This window comes from Myotis nattereri (genome assembly GCF_964212035.1).
Source record: "Myotis nattereri genome assembly, chromosome: 11".
Lineage (NCBI taxonomy): Eukaryota > Metazoa > Chordata > Mammalia > Chiroptera > Vespertilionidae > Myotis > Myotis nattereri.
The window spans coordinates 7,330,028-7,350,375 of NC_138086.1; the positions used below are offsets into that span (position 1 = coordinate 7,330,028).

At 41.6% G+C, this 20,348-nt stretch overlaps 2 pseudogenes across 2 annotated transcripts; both read right to left on the reverse strand.

The window, feature by feature from the left end:
• Positions 1–551: 551 nt before the first annotated feature.
• Positions 552–1,247, reverse strand: LOC308527294 (GTPase IMAP family member 4-like; annotated as a pseudogene). Its single transcript has one exon. The product of its transcript is annotated as a GTPase IMAP family member 4-like (transcript).
• Positions 1,248–11,041: 9,794 nt separating this feature from the next.
• On the reverse strand, positions 11,042–16,983 carry LOC308527295 (GTPase IMAP family member 5-like; annotated as a pseudogene). The gene is made up of 3 exons: positions 16,740–16,983; positions 15,084–15,722; positions 11,042–11,092 (listed from the first exon to the last, which is right to left on the reverse strand). The product of its transcript is annotated as a GTPase IMAP family member 5-like (transcript).
• Between the last annotated feature and the right edge of the window lie 3,365 nt (positions 16,984–20,348).

A 20,348-nucleotide genomic window follows, 5' to 3' on the forward strand; every position in this document is an offset into this window, starting at 1 on the left:
GGGTCATGGTCTTTTGATTTCCTGCATTCATTTTCTCTCTGTCTCTTAGAATTCAGAAGATAGGGAGCATCCATACATTTTGCTTTGGAGTTTTAAAAATTGAAAATGTGTTCCTTCCCTCTTACATAAACCAAAACTCTACCAATTTCCAAGACTGATTTTACTACACGCCCCAGCCCTGAGAGCCTGAGAGACAGAAACAGAGAGCTCTGACTTTGGGGAATGAGTTATATGGGGAAGACATACCTGAAAATATACAGGAAATATAGACAGATTTTAATTAGCCTAATCTTCCTTGAACAGAGATCAGATCTCTCTCCAGATTACTCTCAATCTTCTGAAGATTAAGTCAAGCATTCATCCCTGACTCTCAACTTCACGTCTGGCATTTTGCTGTCTGAGGAATAGTAATTCTCCCTTTCTTCAAATTCACTTTCTATTTCTGCCTTTCTTCTTTCCTGCTACAGTTTATCCTCCAGCTTTCTGATTTTCTCTTCATACTCCTCTCTTAACTTTCTTTTCTCCCTCTTCAGCTGAGCTCTGTATTTTTCTTATATAGTTAGAATCTGTTTCTGAATCTCCACCTCTGCCCTTTGGTACATTTTATTAGAGTAGAATTCTCTCTTGTTCTTCATCACCATGGTCTGGACAAGGTCCAGCAGCTGTGTCCCTTGAGCCTCCTGCTCAGCCCCTGTCACCTTATTGTTGAACTCACAGTGACAATCCTTGAACTGCTCCATTAGTTCTTGAATGCCTTCTGGTGCTACCTTTAAGTAATCATGGAAGTAATCATCATGCATGCCATCCAAGACATCTTTCTGGGTGAATAAGAGAGTCATGTATCTCCTAGCTTTGGGACCAAATATTGATAGCATCTTCTCCATGGCCTTTTGTTCTTCCTTTGTGTACCAGCCCAGCAAAGACCACCAGGAGCACAGTGTGAGGCCTGAGGGAGGTCAGAAGGATGCGATTAGCAACCTCACTATGTGTGTCAGCATCCTGTATTTCAGGGTTGAGAATGCCAGGTGTGTCCACAATGACAATTTTTCATTCCATGTGAGGCTCACTTTCTGACAGGCCTTGGTGATAGATTTTGCTGCAATGCTGGAATTAAATGTTGTCTTTCCAAGGTTGCTGTTCCCTGTGGCACTTTTTCCTGCTCCAGTCTTACCCACTAAGACAAGTCGCAGTTGTGAATCTCTAGGGTCTTGATTTCCAAGCCCTTGAGCATCAGAAAACAAAACCATAGCATTAGGATTGATTTACAACATTTCCCACTGCAATGCCTCTGCCCAACAGTGTCCTTCTGTATTGGCCACTAGTGTCCTGTTTGTGAGAAAACTCTGAACTCACAGTAGGCCTATAGAACCCTTGTGCCTGACCTCTCTCCTAAAGGACTGGGGGAACACTGGGCACTTCTCAGGTGTCCCTTGGGCTACTCACTCTGACCTTTGGAAGCTAAGTGCTCACAGATGAGGAAGCAAAATGGTTCAAGTGAGAACTCTGAACTGCTGCTGGTAGCTGTTCCTCATAAGCTAATGTGGGAAGTAACACAAAATCTGACTTTGGGACATCACAGTGGGAACTCCCCTCTCCCTATTTATATTCAAAATGGAACTTTTCTTCTTCCCATTAAGAAGCTATGTAGCCCAACTGGTATGGTTCACTGGTTGAGCATTGACCTATGAACCAGGAGGTCACAGTTCAATTCTATTCAGGGCACAGCCCCAGGTTGGTGTCTTGATCCCCAGCTGTGGGGAGGGCGGGATGAGCAGGAGTCAGCCAACCAATGATTTTCTCTCATCACTGATGTTTTCACCTTCCTCTCCCTTCCTCTCTGAAATCAATAAAAATATATACTAAAAAATAAAAATAAATAAAAAAACTCCAAAAAACAATTAGTTGAGTGATTCGATCTATCCCTTCCTTGTAGGAGAGAAAAGGGCACATGGACAGTAAGACAAAGTGTTCCTTTAGATTTCACGTATGCAACCATCTCCTCACGGTTTCTGAACCACAGGAAAACAAAATGCCTTACTTCAATGTTACCACCTTACCATAGAAATCTAATGAAATTTTTCTATTATAAATAAATATGTTGAAGAGGTATAGATCAAAGTATTGACAGTTCTATGGAGTTACTCTACAATCTCTTGATACATAAATAATAATAACAACTCTTACAGAATAACATGGGTTATTAGTCTCACTTCTGTAGGCATGTCTGCTTAATAGGACACTGGAAAGTTGATAACAGAACAGTATAGCCTACAACTTGAATGATGTTTTAAAGATCACTGTGTCTTAAGTTAAACACTAAATCATCTATATAGCTCTTTCTCTATTTCGATTCAGTAATTCTCTGCTTATCTTTTTAATGTGTCTATAAAGTTAAAGTCTTCAGGATTTGTTAAGCACAGGCCGGGACCATGGAAAACAACCAACAACAATATCTAAGAGTCTGTTTCTTCCAGAAGGAAGACCCTTCCTGCAGAGTCCTTGAATAAGACTGATACCTCAATATAGGAGCACCCAAATACCTAAAATTTGATGGATTTTAAGGGAGATGTTGACAGCAATACAGCCATAGTAGGGCATGGTAACACACCCAGATATCAGTGGATAGAGATTACAGATAAAAAATTAACAAGAAAACAGAGGCTATAAACGACACACTAGATTAGAGGGATCTGAGGAATATTTATAGAACATTTCTCCCTAAAGCAACAGAATATACATTCTTCTCAAGTGTCTCTTCACATGAAACATTTTCAAAGGTAGACCACATGTCAGGGCACAAAACAATGCTACACAAATTCAAGAAGACTGCTGTAATACCAAGCATATTCTCGCATCAAATGACATGAAGTTAGAAACCAACTACAATAAAAAAAAAAAACCCTCAAGAACACTAAAATACATGGAGGCTAAATAGCATATTATTAATCAATGAATGGGTTACCAATGAGATTAATCAAAGACAAACGAAAACGAACACACAACCAATGGAACACAGTGAAAGCAGTCTCGAGAGGGACGTTCATAGCACTATAGGCCCACCTTAACAAACAAGAAAAATCACTAATAAAATATCTACACCTAAAACTAATTTAATTAAATAAAATCAGAAAGGAAAGAGGCAATATAACAACAGACAGCAAAGAAATAAATTTCTAGCAAATAAAAGTCCTGAACCAGGCGGATTTATAGAAGAATTTTACCAAACACCCAAAGAATTAGCACCTATCCTCCTCAAATTATTTCAAAAAAGAGAAAGCTCTTTTTATGAAGCTAGCATTATCCTAATTCCAAAACCAGATAAAGACACTACAAAGAAAGAAAATTACAGGCCAATATTCCTGATGAACACAGATGGTAAAATCTTCAACAAAATATTAGCAAATCGGATCCTGCAAAATATTAAGATCACACACCGTGTTCAAGTGGGATTTATTCTAGGGATGCAAGGCTGGTACAATATTAGCAAATCAATACATGTGATAAATCACATAAGCAAATTAAAAGATAAAAATAATATGATCATGTCAATACATGCAGAAAAAGCATTTGACAAAATCTAGCACCCTTTTTGATAAAAACTCTAAGTGGGAATAGATGAATCATACCTCAACATAATAAAGGTCATCTATAATAATAAAAGCATAATATGCAGATCGACCAAATGGCCGAACAGCAGAACTATCATCTGGAGGACCACAGTATGACACCAGTCAACGCCAGGACAGCCAAGACGAGTGCAATGTGATTGGCTGGTTCAATCAATCAATCGGGGGCTCCACAATTGCCCCAAAGAGGGTTGCCCAGGCCACTGACTGGCGGGCTGCAGCGGGTGGGCAGGGCCTCCCTCTGCGGGGTGCTGTCTATCACATGAAGCCCCTGCAGAGGGAGGCCCAGGCCACTGGCTGACAGGGCAATCAATCAGTGGTGCCACAATTTCCTCAAAGAGAAAGACCCAGGCCACCCCATAGCGATGCCTCAGTGGGTGGGGGAGGCCTTCCTCTGTGGGGGCGCTTTCCATCACAGAGCCCTGGCCCAGTGAACTGGGCCTACCTCTTTGGGGCAATCAATCATGGGGCTCCCGGATTGTGAGAGAGCACAGTCCAGGCTACGGTACACCTTGTCAGTGCACATTTTTTGTTCCCTGGACCTCTAGTATATGATAAACCTACAGCCAACATAATACTCAGTGGGCAATAACTAAAAGTGTTTACCTTAAGAACAGGAACAAGACAAGGATGTCTGCTTCCACCACTCTTATTCAACATAGTACCACCGTCATAGCCACAGCAATCAGACATAGAGTGATAAAAGGTATCCAAATTGGAAAGGAGGAAGTAAAACTGTCATTGTTTGCAGATTACATGATGTTGTACATAGAAAACCCTAAATATTTCACCAGGAAACTGTTAGACTTACTAAATGAATTTGGCAAGGTAGCAGGATACAAAATCAACATCCACAAATTGATAGCATTTTTATACACTAATAATAAACTTTCAGGAAGAGAAACTAAACAAACAATACCATTTACCATTGCAACAACAAGAAAAAAAGATACCTAGGAATAAACTTAACCAAGGATGTCAAAGACATATACTTGGAAAACTATAGGACATTGAAATGGTGCAGCCACTGTAGAGAACAGTATGGAGTTTCCTCAAAAATCTAAAAATAATTTGACCCAGTGATCCCACTTCTAGGAATCCCAAGAAACTAGAAACACCAATCAGAAAGGATCTATGCACCCCTATGTTCATAGCAGCACAATTCACCATAGCTAAGATTTGGAAACAGCCTAAGTGCCCATCAGCTGATGAGGTGATTAAAAAAATTGTGGTACATCTACACAATGGAATATTATGCTGTGGTAAAAAGGAAGGAATTTTTATCATTTGCAACAGCATGGATGGAACTGGAGAGCATTATGCTAAGCGAAATAAGCCAGTCAGAAAAAGATAAATATCGGAGCTCCAGTCGCGCAATCGGTTAGCGCGCGGTACTTATAATAAAAAGATAAATATCACATTATCTCACTCATTTATGAAATATAATGCACAACATAAACTTATGAACAAAAACAGATCCAGAGACAGAGAAGCATCTATCAGACCATCAAACCTCAGAGGGAAGGAAGGGGAAGGTGGGGGAGATCAACCAAAGGACTTGTATGCATGCATATAAGCCTAAGCAATGGACACAGACAACAGGGAGGTGAGGGGGGAAATGGGAGATAAGAACACATATGTAATACCTTAATGTATAAAGATTTTTAAAGAAGAAATAGAGGAAGATACAAACAAATGGAAGCATATACCATGTTCATAGATTCAAAGAGTTAACATCATTAAAATGTCTATAGTACCTAAAGCAATCTACAGATTCAACACAATCCCTATTAAAATACCAATGGCATACTGTACAGAGCTAGAAAGAATACTCCAAAAATTTATATGAAATCATAAAATACCCCAGATAGCTGAATAAATCTTGAGAAAAAAGAACCAAAGCAGAGTGATCACAATACCAGATATCAAACTATACTACAAAGCCATTAAAACCAAAACAAGAGCAAGAGCAAGCTTATAAACCAATGGATCAGAACAGAGAACCCAGAAACTGACCCTCATCATTACACTCAATTAATATTTGACAAAGGAAGCAAGATCATACAATGGAGTAAAGACAGTCTCTTCAACAAATGGTGCTGGGAAGCAAAAACATGAAACTAGACCACCAACTTACACAATACAGAAGAATAAATTCAAGGTAGATAAAAGACTTAAATGTAAAGCATGAAACCTTGAAAATCTTTGAGGATAACATAGGCAGTAAGTCTCAGACATCTCACATAGCAATATGCTTAGAGATAAATCCCTTAGGGCAAAGAAAATTAAGGGGAAAGAAACAAATGGGACTACATCAAAATAAAAAGCTCCTGCACAACAAAAGAAACCACCATAAAAATGAAAAGGGAACTGTATGGGAGAACTTATTTGTCAGTGATACATCTGATAACAGGTTAATATCCAAAATGTATAAAATACTCATACAAGTCAACAAAAGGAAGACAAACAATCCAATTTAGAAATGGGCAGGAGACCTGAATAGACTTTTCTCAAAGAGGACATACAAATGGCCAAGAGTCATATGAAAAAATGCTCAAAGTCACTAATTATCAGAGAAATGCAAATTAATACCAGTATGTTATATCACTTCACACCTATCAGAATGGCTATTATAAAAAAATGAAAAAACAACAAGGGCTGGAGAGGATGTGGAGATAAGGGAACACGAGTTGACTGCTAGTGGGAATGCAGATTGGTGTGGCCATTGTGGAAAGTAGTATGAAGTTTCCTAAAAAAAATTTAAAATGGAACTTACATTTGACTAAGTGACACCATGATGGGAATATATCCTAAAAACCCCAAACAGCAATCTGAAAAAAATATATGCACCCCTATGTTCAAAGCAGCATCCTATCTAATAAGAGAGTAATATGCAAATTAAGCATCACTCTGTCACAAAGATGGCAGTGCCCAAAGCCACAACATGGCAGTGCCCAGTCCTCTCAGCCCCACCAGGAGTCCTGCAGCCCCAACCAGGGGGATGGGTGCTGGAAGCCTGCAGCATCTGTGGCTTCCCTGCCAGGAGTCCTGCAGCCCCAGCCCGGGGGACAGGCACAGAGATCATGCAGCATGAGGAGAGGAGAGGGCAGCGGGATTGGGGGTGCAACCTCGGGACCCGGTTAGGAGGCACTGGGGCTTGGGTGGGGCTTGGAGCAGAGGGCCCTGGTCGCCAGGCTGACAGCAGGATGCACCCGCCATGCTCAGGGACAACCGTGTCCAGTAGGAGAAGCTGGCTGCCAAGAACATACAGAATGCCGAAGAATGGTTCAAGAGCCACTTCATTGTGCTGACTGAGAGCACTGCCAAGAACACTGAAGCAGTGTGCACCACCAAGGACAAGGTGTCTGAGAGCTGCTGCCTGCTCAAGGCCAAGACTCTGGATATGGAAGCATGCCGGGGCATGAATGAAGCGCTGGAAAAGCAGCTATGAGAGCTGCAGGATAAGCAGAATGCCAACATTAGTGCTATGCAGGACACAATCAACAAATTAGAAAATGAGTTGGGAACTACAAAGAGTGAAATGGCATGATATTTAAAATACCAGGACCTCCTCAATGTGAAGATGGCTTTGGACGTTGACATTGCAGCTTACAGGAAACTCCTGGAAGGTGAGGAGACCCGGCTCAGTTTCACCAGGGTGGGAAGCATAGCCAGCAGCTACTCCCAGAGTTCCCAGGTCTTTGGAAGATCTGCCTATGGTGGTTTACAGACCAGCTCCTACAGATGTCCGCTCGCTCCTTCCCTTCTTAATACACCAGCCACATCCAGGAGGAGCAGATTGAGGTGGAGGAGACCATTGAGGCTGCAAAAGCTGAAGAAGCTAAGGATAAACCTCCCTCTGAAAGAGAAGCTGAAGAGGAGGAGAAGGAGAATGAAGAGGTTGAGGAAGACGAAGAGGAAGAAGGTGCCAAGGAAGAATTTGAGGGTGCAAAGAGGAAGAAGGAGGTGAAGATGAAGGAGAAGATACTCAAGAAGCTGAGGACAAGAAGAAAGATGAAGGTGCTGGGAGGAGCAAGCAACCAAGAATAAAGATTCAGCCCCCTTTCCCATATTATTACAGGAATAATCCTCCCAAAACCAGGTCAACCCCATCACCAACCAAGCAGTTGAGTTCCTGATATTATATGAATAAAGAAGTCAATACATGTAACATTCTGAGGTGACTCAGGTTGAACATTAAATATTGTTCTATGACTTTTCTCTTTATGCAGAGTATCTGTGCTTTCAGAGTGGTTTTCTGGCTTGCTGCCAGCCTGTGCATGGTCCACGCTTATGAGTTCAATATCTATGGCAATGGAAATAATTCAGATGTTTACAATAAAAACACATGAATACATGAATTCACTAATGTTAATGTTAAACTTCATGGGAAAAATAGCCTTTTCAATCTTTGGTGGTTAGAAATTAAAGACCTCAAATCATGTGCAATAAACTGTAAATAAAGTTCCACAGAATGACAAAAAAAAAAAATCAGGGGCCAGAAAATGTTCAAAAAAACTAGAAACCATTTCCAAATCAGGAAAGGAAGTCACAGGGTGTATATTATTGCTATGAATACAATATTTCCTACTACATACAATATATACAGTGTAATTTATTAGATGCCTTCCAATTGCATGAAGTACATATTCTCATAAAGTAATACTGGTAGATATGTTATAGTTATGGCACTATGTCATATCCTACCTATAATAATAAAAAGGTAATATGCTAATTAGACCGTGAGACCTTCCAGACATCTTTTCGGACAAAGCCATGGTGGTGAGGCTGAGGCAGAAGTGGTTAGGGGCGATCAGACCAGAAGGAGAGGGCAGTTTTGGTGATCAGGCCAGCAGAAGTGCAGACAAGCAGGCCGGCAGCAGGGAGGGAAGTTGGGGTCAGCTGGCCAGATGGCAGAGTTGTTAGGAGCTATCCAGCAGGCAGGCAGGTGAGCAGTTAGGAGCCAGTGGTCCTGGATTGCAAGGGGGTTGTCCAACTGCCAACCCCCATTGTAATCCCATTGGGCCTAAACGGGCAGTTGAACATCTGCTGTGGGGTCCCAGATTGGAGAGAGTACAGGCTGGGCTGAGGGACACCCCCCACCACCATGCACGAATTTTGTGCAACAGACCACTAGTTATTAATAATGGCTAAGACTTGGAAACAGCCCAAGTGCCCAACACAAGATAAATGGTAAAAAAATCTGTAGAAAATTTAAACTACAGAATACTATGCAGCTGTAAAAAAAGAAGAATCTCTTACCTATGGGACAGCATGGATGGACCTGGAAAATAATATGCTAAGTAAAATAAGCCAAAGGTAGAAAGACAAATATCATATGATCTCACTTATTTGTAGACTCTAATGAACAGAATAAATTGACCAACAATATAAGAACTGAAGCATGGAGGCACGGAACAGACTGACATACCTCAGGGTTGGGACTGGGGAGACAATACAAGATAAACCAAAGAACTTGTATACTTAATATGCATAGCCCTTGGACACAGGCAGTAGTGCAGTGAAGTCCTGGGGTCGGGGGGTAGAGGCTCAGAGGAGGAGGGAGAAGAGGGGTAAATGGAAGATATCTGTAATAATATCAACAATAAAAATATATTAAAAGGAAAAAAAGACTTATTCCTCACCGGGCGATCCTATATTACAACCACCCATCTCTGCTTGAAGTCCATGTATACATCATCACATTGAATATAGCAGACATGATTGTAAACTCCACTTTATTTTTCAGAGATATCATCACCTTCATCTAGTTCCTCAGATCAAAAATCTAGGAATCTCACTTGATTCCTCTCTTTGCCTTACTTTTCAAAAACAATCCACCTACAAGTTCTCCTGGTTTTATCCACAAATCTGACAACTCCATTTTGAAGACCATCATAAGGCCAAGCTATCACCACCATCCATGACTCAGCAGTCCCCTAACTTGCCACTTTCATCAATTCTGTAAATTGGAATGACCTTTTAAAAATATCAGTCAAATGGAGGAGAGATTTTTCAGAACCCCCCATGCTGGCTCCCACAAAATAAGTAGTTATTCCCTGTCTCCCACACACTTTATAGTGAAGCTGCTGCTAAACCAAAGATTGGCAAAAGCATCCCTGAATCAGAGTTTCCCACATTTGATAACCAGAATCCTTACATGAGAGAAGTAAATTTCCAGAAGCTGAGAGCACTGGCTTCAGGATGGCTAATTCAGGGAAACTGTAGGTACAAGTACAGATTATTGTTTAGTTAACATCTCAATGGAAAACTCCAGCCTGCGGTTTTCCTGAGGGCATTAGTTGGTCATCAATATGGGGAGTAGTAAAATCATGGGAGATGAAACAATAAGCCATCAAAGCCCAGCTCCAATGCTGATAGTTCATGTTAATCTGGGTGACAGATGGCAGATAAAGCCATGAATTATTCCCATCTCTGTACACTTGCCTCTTTGGGTTGTGGATCTGTAGCTCCTCCCACATCCTGCTGAGTCTGTTTCTCTACTCCTTGCATCTGGGTGGGCCCTGTGATTTTCCCTGGACAAAAGGGCAGTAGAAGCATGATGCAAGTAGTCTCCAAAAGTGCTGATGCCCTGTGGCTGGCTGTCTCTTTCTGGTCTTCAGGACCCTGAAACAGCTTCATAAAGAGGCCCAGACCTGCCTGATGGATGGTGAGGGACACAAGACCCAGTTATCCCCATCACCTTAGCCTGCCCAAGAGCCTGCGAACTACCAGACATGTCCATGGGCGAACCAACTCAAAACTACCCAGTTGCTGGATCTTGAGAGCATCATACTTAGCACAAATGTGTGATGAAAAAGTATAAGAACCATATGATTGCACTCATACTTGGGGTATAAAATAGAAATCAATCAGCCATCAAATAAAACAAATAAACTCATAGCCTTGGACAGCATTACTAAATAGTTAGAGCATCAAACCAAAAACCAAAGGGTCATGGGTTTGATTCTGTGTCAATGGCACATTCCTGGGTGGGATGTTGCATCCCCAGCCCTAGACAGGGCCCCTGCAAGAGGAGGCAATCAATGTACTCTCTCATGTTCATGTTTTTCTCTTCCTTTCTTTCTCTCTCTCTCCCTCTATCCCTCTTTTTTCCCCTACCTCCCACTCTCTTCCCCTCTCCTCTCTTCTACTCTCTCTAATAAATCAATTTAGGAAAATCCTTGGGTGAGAACAAAAAACTAACTAACTAACAGACACAGACAACAGTATGGTGGTTACTGGTGGGAAAGGGGGGTGGGGAAAGGTTGAAGAGAGTAAAGGGTCAAAAATATGGTGATGGAATAAGACAAGGTTTGGGGCTGTGAGCATACAATGCAATACAAAGATGATGTATTATACATTTGTATATCTGAAACTCATATAATATTATTAATCAATGTCACCCCAGTAATTTAATCTGTGAGGATGGTAGGACCATCTGCATCTTGTATTTCCACTGTTACCTGTAGACAAGCACAATACTGGACAAAGAGTGGTTCTCAATAAATATTTGTTAAATAAAGAAATTGATCAAAATCTCTCTGATTCTTCCTTTCTCTTTGATCATTATGTCCAGCCTACATCTGTGGGAAATATTACCCTTTCCTTATTCATCAATGTTTAGTGTCACAGAAACAAACAATTACATTTTTGTTGTTGTTAATCTTCACCTGGAAATATTTTTTTGATTCATATTTTTTAGAGAGAGTGGAAGGGAAGGGTGGAGGGAGGAGAGAAGGAAGGGAGAGAGGGAGAGAGAATGAGAGATGTGAGAGAGACACATTGATTTGTTGCCTCCTGCACAAGCCCTAACTGGAGCAGGGGATCTAATCTGCAACCCAGGCATGTGCCCTTGACTGGGAATCAAACCCACAACCCTTTGGTGCATGGGCTGACACTCAGCCATATTGGTCAGAGCTAAACAATTATGTTTTAAATATTTTTTTCTCCTTGCTATCTAGAAACATTGGCAATGGGGAAAGCCATTTGAATAACTCATATTGGATCAGACTTGACTGGGGCAAGCTGAACATGCTAGTTGTTGAAAACTGGCTCATCTGAATAGGATGCCACCAAATACAAACTTGAATCACTATTAAATACACAGACACTCCTTTTGAAAGAAGGGTTATGTCTTTATTCCTTAAGGATAGGGAGTAGAAAACAGCTTCTTATCAACTAAGAAGAGAAATGTTCACAAATTCAGCTTTGTCCACAGAGTTGATGTTGGTGATGGGTGTTCAGATGGATAACATGCTGAGCTGTGCTTCTCACACTTCCCAGTGCTCTTCTCCCACCAGATTTCCTCAGAGCTAGTTCTGTCTGCTCATCCAACTCTATCCCTGAAAGTTTCTAGTTTATTTATAAATTATATGAGTGGTAAGTGAAGTCATTTATTTATACAAATGTCCTCTGAGCAGCAATCCCTGAAAGAATTACTTTTTTGTTGGGCTCAGTCTTCAAAATGGATTACAGCCTAAAATCAGCAGAGACACAAAATAGAAAGAATGAGAAATCTATGCTGAAACCAATTGGTATGGCTTAGTGTCAACATATGAACCATGAAGTCTCAGTTAAATTCCTGGTCAGGGCACATACATGGGTTATTGGCTAGATCCTCAGTAGGTGCCTGCAGGAGGAAGCCAATCAGTAATTCTCTTTCACCATTGAGGTTTCTCTTTCTCCCTCTCCCTCCCTCTCTGAAATTATATATATAATAGTGGCCCACTGAATGAAATTCATGCACAGTAAGAGTAGGGGTGGGTGTACCTCAGCCCGGCCTGTACCCTCTCCAATCTGGGACCCTTTGAGGGATGTCTGACTAAACCAGCAGTCAGATATCCCTCTTGCAATTAGGGATGGCTGGCTCCCAACCACTCACCTGCCTGCCTGCCTGGTTGCCCCAAACCACTCTGCATGCCAGCCTGTTTGCCCCCAACTGCCCCCCAACTGGCCTGCACACCCCATACTGCCCTCCTGTGCCAACCTGACCACCCCCAACTGCCCCCCGCTGGCCTGATCACCCCAACTGACCCCCCACTGATGGCCTGCTCACCCCAATTTCCCCTTACCCCCGCTGGCCTGATCACCCACAATTGCCCTCCCCTCTTGGCCCCTAAGCACCTGTACCTTGGCCCTGCTACCATGGCTTTGTCCAGAAGGTCTCCTGGAAGGTCTCCCAGTCTAACTAGCATATTACCCTTTTATTAGTATAGCTAGAGGCTTGGTGCACGAGTGGGGGCCAACTGGTTGGCCCTGAAGGGTGTCCTGGAGCAGGGTAGGGGTTTTCTTGGTGCGAAGGCAGCCTTTGAAAAGGGCCTGTTGTGGTTTTCAGGCCAGCAACACCCCCATTGGGGTGGGGGTCCCCACTGGGGATGGTGCTAGCCTGGGTGAGAGGCTGAGGGCTGTTTTCAGTCTGGCGACACCCCCCAACAGGGACCCATGCACCATGGGGGTGTGGCCAGCCTGGGTAAGGGACTGGGGGCAATTTTCAGGCTGGCCACACACCATTCAGGGAGGGGGTGTCTGCTGGAGTGCCTGGCCAGCCTGGGTGAGGGGCTGATGGCTGTTTGTAGGCTAGCCATGCCCCGCAGCAGGGACCCTCACCCCATGGGAATGTGGCCAGCCTGGGTGAGGGCTGAGGGCCATTTGCAGAACCCTCCCTCAGCAGCTGGCCCTGATGACTCAAACCTCCCAAGCCCACAGGCCCCTCCTTCAGCCTCCAGCCAGTGCAGGAGTGCAGCCTCCTGCACTCTGGCCTGCTCCATGGCTACTGCCCACAGACCCGTCCTTCGGTGCTGACCCAGGCAAGTGGGAAGCTTGGCTTCCTTTGTCGCTGGGGCTACCCAAGCCTCCTGCCTGCTCTGGCTGGCTCCATGGACTCAGCCATCCTTGTCCCACTATTTTCCATACTCCTGATTGGCTGGTGTGTGTGGCTTGTGGGCATGATGGAGTAATGGTTAATTTGCATGTTTCTCATTTATTAGTGTAGATATATAGAGAGAGATAGAGATAGAGATAGAGATATTTTTAAGTCCACACTGAGAAAAAATTTGTCAGGAGGTTTAAGAAATAGATACTGAGGAGAATTCCTCTCAACACCAAACACCACATTTCCCTGATCTCCCTACAACATACATACAAAAACCCATCTTCCTTTAACTGGAAAATCTGGGTCCTGCTCCTTTCTCTAAATGTGAAATCAATGCTAAGTTCAAAACAATGGTTATAAGGATGATCAAGGAACTTAGTGAGAACTTCAACAGAGAGATCGCAGGCATAAAAAAGGACATACTGGTAGAAACCATGAAGAAGAACCAGTCAGAAATGAAGAATACAATATCTATGATGAAGAATACTCCAGGATGAATCAACAGGAGATTTGGTGAAGCAAATAATCAAATCAGTGATTTAGAAGACATGGTAGTAGAAATCATCCAATTAAAGCAGCAAAAAGAAAAAATAATTTTTAAAAGTGAGAATAATTTTAGGTATTTCTGGAACAATATGAAGCATATAAACATTCCCATCATAGGGATACCAGAAGGAGAAAAGAGAGACCAAGAGATTGATAACCTATTTTTAAAAATAATGACTGAAAACTTTTCTAATTTGGTGAAGAAAAAAGACACACAAGTCCAGGAACTGCAGAGTCCTAACAAGATGAACCCAAAATGGCCCACACCAATGTGCATCATCATTTAAATGGCAAAGCCTAGAAACAAGTATTGAATGTTAAAAATGGCAACAGAAAGACCTATAAGGGAGCTCCCATAACACTACCAATTAACTTCTCAATAGAAACTTTCAAGGCCCGAAGAGATTGGTATGAAATATGCAACTTCATGAAAAGTAAGGCCCTACAAGCATGATTACTCTACCTAGAAAGGTTATCGTTTAAAATTGAAGGAGAGATAAAAGGCTTCCCAGGCAAGAATAAGCTCAAGGAGTTCATCACCACTAAACTAGTATTACAAGAAAAATTTAAGGAACTTCTCTAAGAAGTAACAATTTAAAAAAAAAGGAACACAGGTGTAAATTTAAAAATAGTCAATAAATAAATACTTATCAATTTAAATGTATGAAATTTATAAATAGATGAAAGGCTTCAAAAGGGCATAGGGTAGCTGAATAGATGACAAAACAAGACTGATATATATGCTGTATACAAGACACTCCCCACAGAATAGAAGACACACAGAGACTGAAAGTAAAGGGATGAAAAATATATTTCATGAAATGAAAATGAAAGAAGAAAAGAGCTAAAATAGCACACTTATATCAGGCAAAATACAATTTTTAACTCTGTGCACTGCCTTGTATGCCCAGTGACTCCCAGTCTCCTTCAGGTCTTGCTTTTGCTCTTCAATATGCACTTGAACTGTGGCCAAGTAGCACCTGTGCTCTTCTCCTAGGGTGCTGTCCCCCCCGCCCCCCGCCCCGTCCCTGCTTCACCTGTACATCACAGAAGAGGTCGTTTGTGTAGAAGTTACCCTGGTTATCCCTCTCCAAGTTCTCAACCACAGTCATCAGCTTCTCCAGCTGTTTCCTCTGCTCTTCCCCTGTGGCATGGTTGTTGAGGCAACAATACCTCTTCCCACACTCCTGAACCAGGATCTGCAGGCTGTGGTTGTCCATTTTGGCTACATACTCATCCAAGGATACGTCCCCTAAGTCCTCCTTATAGGTGAAGAGGACCACCACGTGTCTCATGGCTCCTGCCCAAAGACCTCCTTCACCCAACTCACTGCCACCATGTCCCGGGCAGTGAAGCGCCCCTGCTGTGTCATAGGCAGAAGCACATAGGGCCCTGGGGCTGAGAGCAGGTAGCAGTCCCTGATGTGCTTGTATATCTCTTGGTCCTGGGTCTTGAGTCAAAGATGGAGGGTGTGTCAACCACTAGGATGTTCCTTTCATTCCATGTGCCTGTGGCCAACCGGCACATCCTGGCCATGGCCTGGGCCCCCAGCCTGTACTCCAACATAGGTTGACAGAGTATGCTGTTCCCAGTGGCACTCTTTCCCCAACCAGATTTGCCCACCAGGATGAGCCTCAGTGAGGAAGATGATGCAAACTGCTTATCTTCTGCATTTCCTGAATAAGAAAAGCTGTGTGTCTTATTAAGTTAGGGTTGCTTCCGATTTTTCAGTCATGGACATTCATGGTATCTCATTAAAGCTGTAAATCTCCCTCCCAGGAAACTGTCACATCTAAATACATACAAAAGTTTCCAACAAATTTAGGGGGTTCTCAGGTCATAGGAAGTCTACATAAGAAGCCCACTTTGGACCCATAGCCAACAGTAAGAACTGCTACATGGAGAAGGTTGCTCCAAGTCCTTCATCAAGTCCAGGGAAGACAGTGTTTTTGAAAGAAAAGTGGTCCTTGTGTTTCTCCAGGGATGGTGCTTGGCCCAGTTTTATGTTAAATAAATGAGATTAGAAGGATTGAAAGGATGAACAGGCACACATGGGAAAATATTACCGCCTCTTTTCACTCACAAATGACCAGGAACACTTGTGTAGAAGTGCTCAACATAGTCACCTAAGCTGTGGGAGAAAAGGAAGTGTCAGCTGTGACCTTCCACCAAGGACCAGCTGAGGTCCCTGGGTCTCTGTTCTTTGGGTGGGGAGTTCTCTGCTTGAAATTGAGACAACAGAAAGGTCATAGTTACTGTCAAAGGCAAAGCCTGAGAGATGACTCAGGATGGGTGGCTGAAGAGAATGGAATTTAAGACCATTAGTAGTACATGTGATGGAGATGTCACCTACTTGGCTGATTGAATTACAGGAAGTTAACAAAAGTGGTGTTGGAGAGAGCGACACTGAACTAGGAGCTAAAACTTTCAAGGTACCAAGAAGGGTGAGAACCTGGGGAGTTCTAGAGTTCTATGAGCCCAAATGGATTCCAAGTTCATTGCAGTGTTCTAAAATCTATTATTTTATTTCTTCTACTCCGTGTTGGTTCTTCCTTTTCTGCAGTGTTCTGGGATGTTTCATAACCTGCATGATTAGTAAATCTTTCTGAGAGATATTTCCGTTTTCTGCTCAAAGTGGACAAGGAAAGAGAACATTTATTCACAATTCAGTTCAAAACCCTGCAACTTCTGACCTGAAGTTTCATTTCCACATTTCCCGCACATGGTGTGGAGGGAGAACATTGTGCTGAAGGGGTCGGGTGGAGGTGGGGGTGACGGTGGTGGGAAAGGTAAAGAAGAAATAAGCACTGACTTTTTCTTCTTTAGTTTAAAACACTGGGTTTCTGTCACTGTGTTTGAGGTAAGGAAATGGTGCCTCTTATAGGCATTCTTGCCTTCAGCCTTAGTTCCATGTCTGCTCTTCGGAAGTCGTTCCATCCTCTTCCAGTATAAAAACAGGAAAAGAATAAAACATAAGTTTCCACATGGAGCTGGTAAGCCTGAGGTCACCTCCAGTTCAGACTCCTAAGAGTAATTCTCCATCAAGGAACCATTTCCATTGCTAGTTTCCTAACTCAAATTATGCCCTCAAAAGTCTATACATAACTTTAAGCGAACCTGGTGATGCTAACACAATGCACTGTGAACACAATGTTTGGTCCCTTTTTTTCTGTGACAGCTTACAGGAAAGCAGGAAGTATTTTAAAACCAATCCATGGCTTACATCCCTCCAGCTGGAAAAGGCATGAAGTGAAAAAAGCATTCTTTATGGAATAAGAAGGGGAACATTATCTTATTTTATGTTTTGGAATCCTAATAGGCTTTCTGGAAACAGTACTCCCTCTCATGTCAGTCCTTCAAGGACTCATGTCCCAGATCCAATCTTCTCCTGGGAAGGTGCACTGTACTTTTCCTCTTGGCCACTGGATACCCATGTGACACAAAGCATGTTGAGCACAAGAAATTCTCATTACTTCAAACAAGCCAATGTCATTTGCAGCAAGGTAATTTTTTTTCCTCTGTTATAGTAAGTTTGTTGTTAGCCCCCTGAGCAGTTGGTGGAGAGAAGAGGGTGCCATATCCAAAGAGATAGAATCAACACTGAGCACAAATTAAAGAAAAACTCACTTCCTGTCTCAGTGTTTAATCAAATGTTTTTTCCTGGCTGGCTCTGAGGTCCTTGTCTCCCAGTGATCACCGTTTTGTGTCCCAGTAGATATAAACAGAAATTGGTACAACCACTGGAATCAATTGGCAAAAATGTTTCCTTCAAATGAGGCATAATATTGTGTCACTCATCTTGGTGTTAGAAAATACAAGATGTTACATAACTAAGATTAGGCTATATTTACTTATTCAGTTTTAAATATTATGCAGTTTTGAAACAAGTTTTTAAGTGAACTTATGAAACAAAAACCACAATTTGCAATGAACAAACATAAGTACTTTGGCATTTTTACTGCAGATATTCTCTGATTAAAAAGTTAACACATTACACATGCATTTCATTTATGTTTTTCCCTCTCCCTCTGCCCTTCAGAGGCAACCAATATTCTGAGCTTTTTGTGTATCATCTCATGTGAGTATTTACACTTCTACATACATATGTATCTATCGATAATGTCTAATACTGATTTTGTATCTTAAGCTTTTACATAAAAGATATTATTTGTATAAAATTATATCAAATTTTTTATTAAAAAACTTTTAGGCTGTTCCAAAATATATGCTTCCGGCAAAATAATCCCCACATACTGCATATCTCTGTGCAACAACTGATGGATGGCTGTCATCTACTAGATATTGTCAATGTGACTCGAGACCCTTATGCCAATTCTCATTGACACAGGCCATGTGTGAGAAGTCCCCAAATCTGCACTTGCACTTTGTGATATTCCACTGTTAATTTTTTATCACCTTACGGACATACATAATGATGTCTTTGTCCATTTACAAATCCATTTTACTGATTACCATTGAATTTGAAAATGTTTTTCATAGTTTGTTTGCTATTCAGGTTGCTTCTGTTATATAGAAATGTTTGCACACTTTTCTATTACTGTAGTGGGATTATTTTTGGCCCTCCATAGGTAAACCTAAGGTGGGTTCTGGCCGTTGGAATCTGTAAGCTAACTGCAAACTTTATTTTCTTTTCTTGCTTTTTTATGCTGTACATTAGACTCCTAGAAGGACACAAACTACTGAAGGTGACTCAAGCCAAAATAAAATCTAAAAGAAGTTAAATTAAAATAAAAACTACAACCAAGGAAAAGCCCAATACCAGATGGCTTCACTAGTGAATTCATTAAACATTTAAAGAATTAATACCAATACATTGCAGAGACTTTCAAAAACCAGGAAAGGAGGAAGTACTTCATCATTCACTCCATGAGGTCCAGATCCTTCAAAGGTACTACAAGAAAAAAAACTACAAACCTATACCCTTTATGAATACAGACATAAAATCCTCACCAAAATAGTAGCAAATTGAATGAGGCAACTTACAAATACAAGTACATATGTGAGAAGTATGTACTATATATAAGTATGGATATCTGGGATTTATAATAGTTTACTTATTGAATTATACCCCAACATCCAATATGTCCAAGGCCCTCAATAATTTGTCAGTCATATGTCAGCTGAGTGTCCCCCACTCCTTGGTGACTTGGTGAAATTGGTCCAAACTATCTTACACAGCATGGAAGACTTCACAGTCCTCCCCTCTGTTTCTAAGAGTTCCCCTATGTTTTCCTCAGCCTCTCCTGTTTCGTCATTCCTGTGACATTGTGCACTGTTTCTGCTTCAGCCTGTCACTCTGAAGACCCCAAATGCACCATTTTTACTGTTTCTCAAAACACACTAGTATTTATGCAGAGCTATTCATATTCTGCTATTTCATTTTTAGTTTTAGAAATTTTACTGGAAATGCTACAGAGTACAAGATTAAGCACACAGAGTTTCTCTCTCATTCTGATGACTCTCTTCTCTTTGCTCTTCCCTCTTTTCTCCCCTCTAATTTTTAAGATGCTTTTATTTGTGTATAGGAGATTCTGTCCCTTAGTGGATAAAAATCATATGTCTATTTTAGACACTCCAGCTTTGGTTTAGAAAGCAACAAACCAAAACACCTACTCCCCCTGCTCCTCAATTTATGTTGAAAGGCAGGATCAGTCAATTTAACAAACATTTTACAATTTTCCACATTTTCAAAATAGTGGATAAATTATAGACAAGTATCAAGTGTGGACCAAATGATTCAGGTTACTCCCATCCCATTTAAAAGAAGTCATGTGTGTGTTTATTTCTGGTATCCATTGGTTTTCTTCGACTTTTAAAAGACTCCTTTCAAATCTCCTAGCTGCTGGAAAAGGGCTGTCTCCTTTTGAATTTTCTCCAACTTGTTTTCTTATAAGTTTGCTGGCTGCTGCTAGTTATTTTAGTCTTTTGATTGCTTTCTCTTTCTTTTTCATTCTTGATTTTCTTTACAGTCTCATGGTGTTGGCTGAGATAAGCGGTTTTGTGCTGTGCTTCCTGTTTTGCATTTCTGGCCTCATCGTCCTTTGTTTTCTAGGTGACTGGGTTTGACACTGGCTTATACTTTGCTCTTGTGGTTTCACACTCCGGGTGGCTTGTGGTGCAGCCTGAGACCAGGGACTTGTTTGTTGCTCAGAGATGGAGTTCTAAAGTTGGTTCCAATATGGGTTCCTCGCTGGGCACTTCACTAACAACTGCTGCATAACTGATCAAGTCCATTGGAAATACTTTGTCTAAAAATTTCTGCAGGGAAAAGACACCATAAT